General features: G+C 43.9%; 1 protein-coding gene across 5 annotated transcripts in view; it reads right to left on the reverse strand.

Annotated features, from left to right (window-relative positions):
- The window catches only part of FOXN3 (forkhead box N3), a 458,925-nt gene that overhangs the window by 409,589 nt on the left and 36,506 nt on the right, over window positions 1-12,830 (reverse strand). The window contains exon 1 of one of the 5 annotated variants that reach the window (XM_073011250.1): window positions 1,917-1,933. The exons of the other annotated variants lie outside the window; for them this stretch is intronic. The gene's annotated coding sequence lies outside the window, so the exon portion shown is untranslated. Of the gene's footprint in view, window positions 1-1,916; window positions 1,934-12,830 lie in introns of those variants that run through there. 5 annotated transcript variants of the gene reach the window in all.

Below are 12,830 nucleotides of genomic sequence, written 5' to 3' on the forward strand. Positions count from 1 at the left end.
AGAGAGAGTGATTGCAATGAAAGGTGATAGCCTCCCGGCACGGTGGCTCATACCTGTAATCCCAGCACTTTGAGAAGCCAAGGTGGGTGGATCATTTGAGGTCAGGAGTTTGAGACCAACCTAGCCAACATGGTGAAATCCCACCTCTACTAAAAATACAAAAATTAGCCACGCGCGGTGGCAGGCGACTGCAGTCCCAGTTACTGAGGAGGCTGAGGCAGGAGAATTGCTTGAACCTGGGAGGTGGAGGTTGCAGTGAGCCGAGATTGTGCCACTGCACTCCAGCCTAGGCAGGAGAGCAAGACTCTGTCTCATAAAAAAAAAAGAAAAAGAAAAAGAAAAGAAAAGTGACAGACGGAGAATGAAAAAAGAATAAAAGTTGGTGAACTTTTTATATAAAGATCAGAAAGTAAATATTTTAGACATGACGTACCACACCACCTCTGTTGCAACTACTCAACTCCACTACGTAGCTCAAAAGCAGCCACATACAGTACCTAAACAAAAGAGTGTAGCTCTGTGTCAATAAAACTTTATTTACAAAAAACAGACGGTAAGCCCGATTTGGCCTGCAGACTATAGTCTTCCTACCCATAAAATATAGGAAAGCTTCAAAGCCAACACAATGATGATAGTTTGGAGCCATATCTTTAAGAAACACCTTTCAAAAGCCCTTCAGATACCTGGTATTACTGAGTAGCATGGTCCTTGATCATAAAATTATAGAATTTTAGAAATGTCAACAACCTTAGGAATCTTCTGGTCCAATTCTTCAATTTTATAGATGAAGAAATATATGCTCAGAGTTGTTCAGAGACTTGCTAAAGGTCACACAGTGAATTAATGATTAAACTTAAATTAGAAGTAGAGTTTTGATTCCAAGTTGAGAACTCTTTCCATGACTCCATGTCTATTATTTTAGCCTTTTGGCAACAATGGAATGGAGGAAAAGCTCATTTAATTAAAAGACTACACCCTTGAGATTGTTAAGATTCTGGAATCACTAAAGTACACAGATCATACAGTTCAGATGTTTATAAAGATGATTTTAAATCAAGTCAAAGGTTAAATTAGGTTTAATGTACTCAGAGAATATAACTTTAGAAGTAGTGCTAAAACACCACATTTCAAATAATTAAAAAATTAATATATGTGGAAATTTGTATTCTCCTTTGTGTTTGGGAAAATGAAGTCTCACTGTCTATCAGTATAAGAAAAGCTGGCCACTGAAATTGAGAAGTTTAGACATGCTCATATAAATAAATTCTGAACAGTTTCAGGGCAGCCCAAGAATCACCCAGGCACTGGCTGGCCCTAAGTAATTTTTCTAATTGCTGGATGCCACATATTCATTCAATTGCCTCATTCAGCTGAAAAATAAAAGCCACCCTTCGACCTACCTTTGTGATCGTCCCCTTTCCTATCACTAGCAATGTCTTCTGCTCCTATTCTGAATTAATTAGGAAATAAAAATAGAACCCTGACATGTTTATAAAGATGCAGAGTGCTGGTTAAACATGAAGGAACAGAGGTTGGGAACACAGAGGTGACACATTTTATTTCTGTGATGACAAGTGAGAGTCCTCCTGCCAGCTGGCCCTTGCCACAGCCAGAAGTATGCACCTGTCTACAGACAAGTCAGGGAAGAAGGGGGAGCTAAAAAAGCCTCGGGGCCCCCCCTTGGCCTTCCATGCCATGCAAATGAGTTCTAATTGCTCGGGGTCATCAAACAGGGTTCCATGTGGTGCTTCTGTGACAGGTCCTGGCAGAGAGGGAGACAGGGAGACAACTTCTGTTAGCCTAACCACAAAGGTGGTCCTGTTTCTGCTTAGACCCTAGAGCAGGGCTCTGGTTTGGGGAGTTCACCTCTCCCTACCTTCTGCTATGGCAGGAAAAGGGAGAAGGGGGTGCGTTACCTAGTGCTTCTGAGTGTCCCCGAGATGCACTCCTAGTTTGACAGTCCTGCCAAAGGAAATGAGAAGCGATAAGTGATCCAGCCCCGATTAGATCAGCCGCCCTGGGAAAGGTGCTGAGCCAGAGATATTTCACTGAAATAAGGAGAATCTTGGGAATAGATTTCTGGCAAGCAATCCCGAAGCAGATATGGTCTGAATTGGAAATAGATTTCATGGGAAGATAAAGTCTAATAAATGGCAGGTCACTCAAAAATCATATATCATCAAGTCTTATACAGTGTCTGTGAAGTTTGTTATCAATAATTTAACATGAGAAGAGCCTAGCCCTTAGCAAATATTTAATTTCAAAACATACCTACTGATTTACTCAGATACAGCATACATGGTATATTAAAAATATATTGCAAGAAGCCAAACGCCAATAAAGCTGCACTTAGGAGACTAGCATGCTTTTTGCTTTCCAAATCCTGTTAAGGAAGCGAATGGCCTTCCATCCACGGGGCTAGTCCAACAGCAGTTTCTAAACTGCACCGGAGAAGAAAGTTTGCACGTAGACAATACCTGAGTCCCTTCATTCCCAGGTGAAGCAACATGCCAGATAACACATATACAAGTACTGGGGACAACAATTAAGGACCCCATCAGAATGTGCATGCTGTGCCTAAAGGCCACAAGAGGATTAAAGCAAGGTCATGACCAGGTGCATGATCCCAGCACTTTGGGAAGCCCATAAGTTCAAGATTAGCCTGAGCAACATGGGGAGATCCTGTCTCTATTTTAATAAAAAAACTAGCAGGCTTGGTGTGGGGGCACCTGTGGTCCCAGCTACTCAGGAGGCTAAGGTAGGAGGATCCCTTGAGCCTGGGAGGTCAAGGCTGCAGTGAGCTGTGATTGTGCCATTGCATTCCAACCTGAGCAACAGAGCAAGACCCCATCTCCAAAAATAAAATAAAATAAAAATAAAGCAAGGTCCTTAGTAGCAAAGAGGAGTCATTTTTTACGGAGATAGGAGGCAAAGGGAATGATCTTCATTGCCTCTGTTTGCAATTACTGTTGTTCTGAGCCACTCTCCCTTCAGCCCCTACTCAATAATTCACTCTGCACCAAAGCAGACCCCCACCTCTTCCTGGCTGAAAAGTGCCACCTCTGGGCAGCCAACATCAGCAACAAGGGTTCTAGAAAAATGGGTGTTTTGTAAGAGAATGGTAGTTTATTTAACCAAGTTAAAAACAGAGACACGGTCTAATAAGGACACATTCGTTCCATGGTTATCACTTCCAGAATAAGGTTTCTAGTCTTTTCTGGCGGGGCAGTGATAATGGCCTGGCGGGGATATGCTTGGTGGCTGGCAGGGAGAGAGCAGAGAGAGAACCAATGGGTACCTGCAATCATCTTCTACCCAGGAAACAGGGAGGGGACCACTGAACTGAGAGCTTGAGGGAGCTTGGTGCCAGTCCCAGCTCTGCCCCCTGCCAAGCCACAGCCCCAGGATTTCACTCCACCATCTCAAAGGGCCAGTCCCTCCCATAGTGTTGGAACATAACTGTTATCAGCTCTCAGCAGAAGGATTTCCTACCACTTTCCATCCCTATACTGGAATCTCAATGGGAAGCTTCTCTGATCATCCTACAGGCAGAGGCTGGAACAAGAAAATGAGACTGGGCCAAATGTCAGGAGACCTGGCTCTTAACCTCTGAGCTTATCTAGACCTGCAAAAGACCTCTGAGGCTCCTCCAACTCTTAAAATCTCTTTCCTATGAAAATCAGAATTGCCTTTACAGCTTTAAAAAAATAATAATAAATTTCTAGTTCTTCTGTATGTTGTGCCTTTATAGGGGAGGAATGGTATACCGGAACTCTAAAACACTCTACTGCTACCCCCACCAGCTGATCTGTATGCAAACATACCTAATAAGGCCAGCAGGAAGCTGAAGCCAATGAGACCAGGTAAGAAAATCACAAAGTTCTGGGCTGGGCGTGGTGGCTCACGCCTATAATTACAGCACTTTGGGAGGCTGAGGCAGGCGGATTACATGAGGTTGAGAGTTCGAGACCAACCTGACCAACATGGAGAAACCCTGTCTCTACTACAAAATACAAAATTAGCCGGGTGTGGTGGTGCACGCCTGTAATCCCAGCTACTCGGGAGGCTGAGGCAGGAGAATCACTTGCACTCCGGAGGCAGAGGTTGCGGTGAGCCGAGATCGTGCCATTGCACTCCAGCCAGGGCAACAACAGCGAAATTCCGTCTCAAAAAAAAAAGAAAATCACAAAGTTCTCTAAGCCAAAGTGAGGTGTTGACAGCAAGGCTGTCTATACTGACTCTGATGAAAGCTAACTCAGACTCAAAGTTTCTCCTTCATAAACTGCAATCGTCCTTCCTCCTCTATTTTCCCTGACAAAATCCCCACCTTTCTGCCAGTCCACGAAGGGGACTCCAAGAGACACTGACTCTAGAAGATCATAGTTAAGATCGCTTTAGTGATGACCTTGAAGGACCTTGCTGTCTGGGTAGGCTCCCAGGTCAGCTGGTGACCAACCACTTGACCCTTGAGACTCATGATAGAGATGGCACAAAGGAAACTGGGAGGTCGTTTTGGGTCAGTAAACCCTGGCTGGGGTGGGGATCATAGGGAGAAGGGATAAACACTATAATAAACTCAAGTGAGGGGGCCTGGACAAACTGCCCACTCCCTGCTTTTACCAAAGGCAGGTCCTCTGCAATGCTGGTGAATTCTCTGCAAAGCAAAAACCCAGTCTGCAACTCATTGTTACAGGCCAAACACACAGCACAGTTCCACAGCACACAAACCACCAAGTATGTACAAGTCAGCATTTTGGAAGCAGAAGGAGCTGCCACGTTCGGGTCCTTGGAGGCTGCTTAGGGGAAGCTCTTTCCCTGTCTCGTGGCATCTTTTGATTCAAAATTCAACTCAGGTCCCAAATCAGAGGATACCGATGGTCTCTAACAACTGTGTCTTATTTAGGGTTCATAACCCCAGGTCACGCTTTTGTCTACTTTGGGAAGCACTAGGCAAAGCTGTGGCCACGTGATCGGCTCCCAGTGCTGGGCTGGGGCTGGCAACTGCCCTCCGGCCTCCACGCAGCACTTGTGAAACTCTTCACTCAGCAGAACTGGGGACCAGACGCTTCTATGCCCCACCGATAAACTCCCCGCTCTGAAGTTGGGCTAAGTAGAAGAATCAGGTCTTTGATTTTGGCACAAGGTCTCACAGAAGCAAATTCCATGGCTGACACCGTAAGTGACGTGTTTTCAGTCAGTTCCTGACACCTCTGATGGCTCCCAAGTTTATTTTCCAGAGACACCCATCTGAGGCAATTCTGGGAGCCCCAGGGGGGAAATGTTAGAAATATCAAAACAGCCACGTGCTCTAGCATTTAGCACATTGTAGAACTATATAAATTTAGTGCATTTAGACCACTTTATATTAACTAATTTAGAGAACGTTGCTTTCGCAGACTTCGCCGGGTGCTTTTCACTGCCAAACTAAATACTCCACTTTAAAATCCGCCCCTGCGTACTCATGTGATTTCTCCTTTTAGGCTAGGAATGTAATGTTGACATAAATGTCAAATAAAATTAATGAGAGAATGGGCCCTCAAACGGTGCTCCTGTGAAGGGAATTTGTTAGACTGGGACCTTTGCACCCAAATATCTGTATAATTATATAACACTCCAACGAGGAAGGAATCTGAATGTTAGGCTTTAGCAAATTTATCACCTTTGTCAGAAATGCTGTTATCTACCAAAACAAAACACTACAAAACAAAACAGGTTGCAAGTAAATTAAGATGAAAATACCATCAGATTAGAAGTCTGTTACGGCAAGCTACTGCAGAATTAGAAGAGGTGGCCCATCTGCTGGGTATCGAATCCTTCCCTTATCTGTATAGAATTTGGATCAGATGTCTTCTGTTCCCCGAACACTTCCGCTGTTGACTTTGCAAATGGACCTCCTCCCGCCCAACCCAGCTCCTTCCCTCCCTCCTCCCTCTCTCCCAACTGGCCACTTAGGAAGAGTAAAAATGGCAATTAGAACAGTAGCAGCTATTTTCACTCAATAGTCAAAGAATTGGATACCAGCAGAGTGTCTGCCTCCATCCGTATGCTGATACATAACTACTTTGTCTTGTATTTGTAGTCTCAAAAATCTTCCCTAAGTATAGTAGAATCAGAGAAAATCACTCTAATCATTGAAAAGCACCCTGTGCTGAGTAAAGCAGCCAGTCTTCTCTTGTCACAGTAAAAGGCTGGGAGTAAAATTTCCCATCAACACAGGGGAAACCTACATTTACCCACATGCCAAGGAAAAAGGTAAGGAAGACCCACGTGTAGCCACAGCAGAGTCTACGCAGAGGGCCTGCAAATGTCCAGGGTGTGCGTGAATGCCTGGAAGGGCGGAGTTTCCAAGATAACAGCTATTGTGTTTTTTTTTTTCACACTTCAGAAGTGAATCCTAAGGACTAGACTCCACTCATGGCATTCCTTTTTCATACACTGATCTCAAGTACAATCACATAATTTTGAAAATCCATGAGGTCTTCCCTAAATAAAATTATAAGGATAGGTTTCTATTTCCTTCTGATTACCTAGATACCTCTGTCTTTTGGAAAACCCCCAAAAGACCACTAGACAAATCAGGAAGGTCCTAGGAGTGATTCCTCCAATGGCGAGAATCATAAAGGAATCAAAGACCTGCAAATTCATGGCGAATGATGTCATGATGAAATGATGCCACACATCTTTACAAAGTTCACAAAATTCATATATTCCCAGGGCAGTCACGGGGAACTTTTAATTAAGTTTCAGGGAGGGGAAGAGAAAACGTTTAACTACCAGCTTCAAACACCTCACACTCCTTCTGTTCACTAGGAAGTCATTCTTACCCTGGATAATGTGGAGTGCCTGCTTCGGACCCAGGGAAAATTCTCCATTTTCTCCTTCTTTTTCTTCAGGCTATCAGTTCATCATGAACAAATATGGAAATTTTCCGGAGGAGGAAATTCAACTACCAAAATAACTCCTTCATAATTCACACGTGCAATCACAACGGTGATTAATAAAAAACCTGAAACAGCTCCTAAAAGCCTAAAGCATTAATTACTCTGTTAGATGTCAGGACTCTATGAAAACCTATGACAGCAGGTTACTCAGGCAAATTAAATCATGTGAACTTCCAGTGGAAAAAGAGAAATCTTCGCTTGGTGGATTTGCAACCTAGTAAATGCATGCTTTCGAAGAGAGGGGACCAACCCACAGCTCTTCAGGGCTCTATATTTCAACCTTGAAAGACATATGAAAGGGAAAAAATGCCATGGCAAATTGAATTTATGCTGGGATGAAAGGTAATATAATATCCTTTGAAAGACCTAAAATGGATGAATGATACTTTTCCATTAAAGAAGAAACTAACTCTCTTTGAATGTCTACAGTGTGTCCAGCCCTGTGGCTTTTGCAACACCAGATGCCCGCCTCTCTTTCAGCAGCTTCCATGAGAGTTCCTTGTCAGTGATTTTTGCTAGCTCATCTTTTTTTCATCTGATCTTGTCATTTTAGTGCTCAGGACTCTGTCCAGGCTCTTCTGTCTCTTCTGCCCCCTCTCTCTGGATGATCTTACCCAACCTTCTAGCAATAGACACCACGTACGTGCTGATGATTCAAATTCCATGACTTTCCCCAAGCTCCAGATGGGTCAGCCAGCTGCCCCGCCCCCCCCCGACACCTGCAACAGGCATCTCAAACTTAGGCTGACCAACACAGAACTCTTGCTCTCCACTTCCCCACCCCAAATGTGTTCACTCCAAGTCTTTCCAATCTCAAGAAATGATACCACCTTCCAAAATTCTAAAATAATCCTCCATTCCTCCCTTTCTCTCACCTTCCACTTCTGATCCGTCAGCAAGCCCCGTTGCCTCTGCTTCTAAACACAATCCTGAACCTCTCTTCTTTTTGCCATTTCACTTCCTCACTCTAGCCAAAGCCCCCTTCTTCTCTCTTAGACACCGTCACTCCTCTTAAATGGTCTCTCTAATTCCATCCTCCACACAGTAGCCAGCATGATTTTTTTGTTTTGTTTTGTTTGAGACAGGGTCTTGCTCCTTCGCCCAGGCAGGAGTGCAGTGGCACAATCACAGCTCACTGCAGCCTCAACCTGCTGGGCCTAAGTGACCCTCTCACCTCAGCTACCTGAGTATCTGTGACTACAGACACATGCCAACACACCTGTCAAATCTGTACAATTTTTTTATAGAGACGAGGTCTCACTATGTTGCTCAGGCCAGTCTCAAACTCTTGGCTTCAAGTGATCCTCCCATCTCAGCCTCCCAAAGTGTCAGGATTACAGGCATGAGCCACCATGCCTGGGCTCTTTTTTTCTTTTTCCTTTTCTTTTTAAAGACAAGGTCTCACTCTGTCACCCAGGATGAAATACGCTGGCATGATCATGGCTCACTGCAGCCTCAAACTCCTGGGCTCAAGGGATCCTCCGACCTTAGCCTCCAGAGTAGCTTGGACCACAAGCACATGCCATCACACCTGGCTAATTTATTTTATTTATGGTTTTTTTTTTTTTTTTTTTTTGTAGAGACGGGGTCTCACTATGTTGTCCAGGCTGGTCTCAAACTCCTGGCTTCAAGTGATGCTCCTGCCTCAGTCTCCCAAAGTGCTAGGATTACAGGCATGAGCCACTGTGCCCAGCCAAAATATTCTGTTAAGAATACAAATCCAATTCAGTGACTTCTTTGCATAAAATCCTCTAGTAGTTTCCCAATATACCAGCAATAAAATCCACATTTCTCTTGCCCATAAGCCCTGAGGTGATGGGGCTCTGCCATTTCATCTCCCAGCCATTCCACAACTCACCAACCTCCAGCCACACAGGTCCTTCTTCCTGTTCCTCAGACATGCAAGCTACTCCCACCTCAGGACCTTTGCAAGTACAACGCTAGCCCCTTCTATGCAGAGAACCCGTATCTGGCTACCCTTACCAAATGGTTCACCTACCATTCTTTGTCATTTTTTTTACCCTGCATGATTATCTCACACCCCATAGTATGTTGTATATTTATTTGTTTAGCTGTTTGTTATTTCCTTGTGTCTTCAATTGAATCATAGAAGGAACCCTGACTCTCTCACTGCTAAAGAGTACGTACCCAATAATACTTAATAAATATATAAAGGAATAAATATATATCTCTACAATTTTCTCTAACTTTATGAGATAGATTATTCTTATTCTGAAGAGGAAAAAAAATGAGGTTCCCAGGGTTCAGTGCAAAGTTATAGAGGTAATTGAAGGCAAAGCCAGAATTTGAACCTGGATCCATTTGACTCCAAAACCCAAATTTCTAAACACCAGACTGGTATTTCTAGCAGAGTCTAGAAAATTAGTCAAGAGCAGTAATTTTCCTCCTAAGATTCTCCAGAAATAAGTTGCCCAGGAACTTGTATTCGGCTCTCCAATCACAATTACCTCATCTCTAAAATGGATGAACAAAATGAGTTTCTTACAGACATGTTAGCAGGAATAATTTCCTTCAAGATTACAAGGTGTTCTGTAAACTCTCAGAGGATGATCTTCCAGGTACCATGCTGAGTAGTTTTAGCCAAACCCTGTTCTGTGCTCGAAGGAAACCACCACCCAGGGCTCTCAGTCAAGCTGGGTAATTGTATAAATACAGTCAAGAGTTAAGGACCACATAACAGTGCCATATATGGACTCCACCTTCCCAAAACCCTTTAAGGGGATACAGTCTCATCCTACTGGAAAATGTTAGGCAAAGGATGGAAATAGATGATTTCTAGACGGTCCCCCACCTCTGCCCAACCTCCATCTGTGTAATTCTTTGTACCAGCACCTGATCCCCCTCCAGACTTGAGACAGCTCTCCCTCAGATATGTGTTCCCTAAGGATCTTGACCTGATTGTTTTTATTTCTAGTGGGAATACATTTGCTCCATAATTGATGCAAGTTGAGGGCAAGGGACATGACATTACTTTATTTCTTCTAAATCAAATTAAATCTGGATCCCAAGGCCTCACTTAATGGAAATTTAATTTCAATTATGTTTTTAGGGACCTATTCCCCTTCTGGAGTCAGAGGGACACTTGAGGGCTTACATGGTACCTAGAGAATAGGGGGAAATGGCCAGGTGTGGTGGCTCATGCCTGTAATCCCAGCACTTTGGGAGGCCGAGGTAGGAGGATTACTTGAGTCAAGGAGTTCAAGACCAGCCTGGGCAACATAGTTAGACCCCATCTCTCCAAAAAAAAAAAAAAAAAAATTAGCCATTCGTGGTGGTGTGTGCCTATAGCCCCAGTTACTTGGGAGGCTGGAATGGAAGGATCACTTGAGCCTGGAAGGTCGAGGCTACAGTGAGCCATCATCATGCCAATGTAACCCAGCTTGGGTGACAGAGTGAGACCCTGTCTCAAAAACAAAAACAAAAAAGGCTGGGTGCGGTGGCTCATGCCTATAATCCCAATGCTTTGGGAGGCTGGGGCTGGAGGATCACCTGAGGTCTGGAGTTCGAGACCAGCCTAGCAACATAGTGAAACCCCGTCTCTACTAAAAATTTCAAAATGTGCTGGCCACAGTGGTGAGTGCCTATAATCTCACCTACTCAGGAGGCTGAGACAGGAGAATCGCTTGAACCCAGGAGGCAGAGGTTGCAGTGAGCCGAGATCATGTCATTGCACTCTAGCCTGGGCGACAAGGGGAAAACTCTGTCTGGAAAAAAAAAAAAAAAAAAGAGAGAGAGAGAGAGAAAGAGAGAGAGAATAGGAAAAAAGCATGTGGTTTTCGGTTCCCTGGCTCACCTGCATGATACGTGTCATCCGACTATTCCCCAGTACCTGCTCTTTTCCCTCCAAACCAAGGGGAACCACAGGAATGTTTGGCTGTGGCTCCCAGGGCCAGGGTGTTTGATGTTAAGTCCTTCCAGCATCCACATGCCACCGTATCCCAGAGTTTGGCACGTTCTGGTATACCACAGGACGGTGCACATGGGTCTCTTCCACTTCGGAGATTGCCTCTCCTAGAGTCAGAGAAGCCCAGCAGCCCCTCGCAATCTCCCATCATTCACACTGAGCCATTTTTGTATTCTCAGTTCCTAGAATGTGCCTTCCTCATATCCTTGACTTTTATCCAGTTTCCCAAAAATGTCTGAGTTGGGGTTGACCTCTAGGTATCTGGAAACCCAACATTTGGCCCCAGGACACAAAGTTGTAACAACTCTCTGAGGCAAGGGAGTCCAGATTCAGAGTACAAACATTTCCCTGTTTTACTGGGAAGGAAGGAAGAAAAATAATTTTTTCAGGTCTTCTGCTACAGTGAGAATAAACACACTAATGTGTCCACCAAGTGTTATGCTACATGTTCCCCATGTTCTCCTTTAATAATCTTAACAAATCTTCTGGCTCCAACGGTCCCCCCTCTGTGGGAAGCATGTAAATCATTGTGTCCGCCCTTGTTCTCTTCCCAAGCATGTCTTGGTATTTTCAACTGTCTGCTACTCATCTCTACCAGGTAACACATCAGACATCCCAAACTCATGTCCAAAATGAAACTCATTTACTTCCCAGTCCCTTCTCCAAGGTTCTCTATTTATATTAATAGCCATGCATAGTGCTCAGCACATAATCAGCATGCAATAAATATTTTTTAAATTAGTGTATGAATAGCCAACTGAAGAATATAAATACCTTAGCCTAAGTGTGAAGAGTCTAGGTGAGCTGACTTTAAACTCACCTTTTTTTTTGAGACGAGTCTCGCTCTGTCGCCCAGGCTGGAGTGCAGTGGTGCAATCTCGGCTCACTGCAAGCTCCACCTCCCAGGTTCATGCCATTCTCCTGCCTCAGCCTCCCGAGTAGCAAACTCACCTTTTTAAAACAGCTTTATTGGGATATTATTCACACATTTAAAGAATGCAACTTGACAAGTTTTGACATATATATACACCTGTGAAACCATCACCATGATCGTCTCCAAAAGTTCCCTCTTGCTCCTTTTAATCCTTCTGCCAGCCATCTCCCCTGCCATCTCAAATCACTCATATGTTTTCTGTCCTTATAGATGAGTTTGCATTTTATAACTATATATATATGGAATCATACAATATATATGCTCTTTTCTGGTAGGGTTTCTTTTACTTAACACAATTATCTTGAGTTTCTTCCATGTTGTCAAGTGTATCAATAGTTTATTTTTATTGCTGAATAGTATTCCATTGTATAGATATACCACCATGTGATTTCTCATTGGCCTGTTGATGGCATTTCCAGTTTGGTGTTATTGTAAATAAAGCTGCTATGAAGATTACATACAAGTCTTCGTGTGAATGTACGCTTTCATTTCTCTTAGACTGGCATTCTCTTAGACTTATTGACTGAAATGAGTAGATCATACGGTAGGTGTATGTTTACCTTTTTAAGAAATTGCTAAACTGTTTTCAAAGTGATTGCTATGTCTTGAATGCTTTCGTCCCTCAAAATTCATTTATTAGAAACTGATCCCCAACGCAGCATTGTTGAGAGGTGAGACGTCTGGGGAGGTGCTTGGTTCATGAGGTCTCTGCCCTCATAGATGGATTAATGCCGCTATAGAGGGGTTTTCAGGAGTAGGTTCTCTCTCTCCTGCTCTTTTGCCATGCAAGGACACAGCATTCATCCCATGTTGCGCTTCCACCTTCTGCCATGGAAGGACGCCGGAAGAAGGCCCTCACCAGACCCAGGGCTGGCGTTCTGATCTTAGACTTTCCAGCTTCCAGAACTGTGAAGTCGTGTGTTCTCTCTCTCTCTCTCTTTGTCTCTCTCTCTCTCTCTCTCTCTCTTTGTCTCTCTCTCTCTCTCTCTCTCGCCCTGTTTTTATTTTTATTTTTTGAAATGGAGTCTCA

The sequence above is a fragment of the Chlorocebus sabaeus genome, chromosome 24 (assembly GCF_047675955.1).
Source record: "Chlorocebus sabaeus isolate Y175 chromosome 24, mChlSab1.0.hap1, whole genome shotgun sequence".
Taxonomy (NCBI): Eukaryota; Metazoa; Chordata; class Mammalia; order Primates; family Cercopithecidae; genus Chlorocebus; species Chlorocebus sabaeus.